Here is a 1661-nt window from a genome sequence, read left to right as displayed (position 1 = left end):
CTTTTCAAGGACTGGTCCCTTCTGACCACATGACTAAAGTAGATGAGATGAAATCTGACCATTCTTGATTCCAAGGAGCATCCCAGAACAGATATTTTCATTCTTCTGACAGCCAATGGTATTTTCAATATTATTTGCCAACACCACAATTCAAAGGCATCAATTCTTTTTATTCATTGTCTAGCTTTCACATGCATATGAGGTGACTGAAAATACTGTGGCTTGGGCTAGGCTTCTTCAAGGTGACATCTTTTCTTTTCAACACTTTAAAGAAGGTCTTTTGCAATAGATTTGCCAAGTGCAATAAGATGTCTCATTTCTTGACTGCTTCCATGAATGTTGATTGTAGATTCAAGTAAAATTAAATCTTGGACTGCTTCAATCTTTTCTCTATTTTCATGATGTTGCTTATTGGTAGAGTTGTGAAGATTTTTGTTTTCTCTCTGTTGCAATGTAATCCAGACTGGACACTGTCAACTTTGATTATCATCAGTAAATGCTTCAAGTCTTCTTCACTTTCAGCAAGCAAGATTGTGCTGTCTGCATATTGCAGGCTGTTAATGAGTCTTCCTCCGATCCTGATGCCATGTTCCTCTTCATATAGTCCAGCTAATGAAAGTAAATCCCTAAGCACAGGAAGTAGATACTATTTGCCTGGGATTAAAAGGAAGTATCAGAGGGAATAGAGAGTGATTGCTAATGGGCAGAAAATTTCTTTTGGTCTGATGAAGATGTTGTAAAATTTGATTATTATGATAGTTGCATGACTTCTCTTACAGATGACCTTTCTGGCCTTGAGTTATAATTCTACCAAAGCTGATTGGCTGGGCCACAGTCTTTCAAGGAATTGGTCATCTACCAGTAAATAGATTGATAGTAACTCAATAAGAATTTGTAACATTGCTGGGGCCAGAAGGGAATGGTGAGTTTATGGCCTGATTGAATAGGCTATGCTTTGAAATTGATAAGGAGCTTCCTTATAAGCCAAGCTGATAGAATTCTTTTTAGAAAGGCAGACAAAAAGAAAAGAAGGGAAGTTCCTTCTCCCCAAAGAGGTGTAGTATGAAGCCATGCCCAGTGAGGCCTATTGGCAAAGCTGAAACGTTAGAAGTGCAGGCCCCCAGGCAACATGGTAGTAGTAGAAGGCAGAAAGATGCCCCAGGCCCAGAGAGAGGCCAGCTAGAACAAGGAGTCAAGAGAGAGCAGTCCTGGTTGAAAGCTGTCCTGATTGTGCATCCTGTCCCCTGAATTGTATCCCGTTATTTCCAAGTTGATCCTGATCCTGAGTTACTTCCTAATACACCACTGTAAATACATTTCTTAAGTTCAGTAAGATATTGCATTGAAACCTACAGTGGGAAGAGTGCTAAAGGGAGGGAAAATTGTTGTTAGAGATGAAGAAGTAGTATAGCAACTTGGAGGGCTGGAAATCAGGGACATATTTAACCTCTGTCTCATAGGAACTACTTTTGTGCTGATTCCTTTTAAAGAAATTAATTTACTTACTTCATACAGATGAACTTTACTGTGTGTATATTACATGTCAACGAAGTTATTTAAGAAGACTAAGAGCTCTGGTAGCATAGTGGCTAAAGCACTTGACTGCTAACCAGAAGGCTGGCGGTTCAAACCCACCAGCCACTCCTCGGAAGGAAGGTTGG

Source organism: Orycteropus afer, unplaced genomic scaffold (genome assembly GCF_000298275.1).
Source record: "Orycteropus afer afer isolate SDZICR_OR568_19922 unplaced genomic scaffold, OryAfe1.0 scaffold00348, whole genome shotgun sequence".
Taxonomy (NCBI): Eukaryota; Metazoa; Chordata; class Mammalia; order Tubulidentata; family Orycteropodidae; genus Orycteropus; species Orycteropus afer.
The sequence above is the reverse complement of the archived record's forward strand: the minus strand, read 5'-3'. Positions refer to the sequence as shown.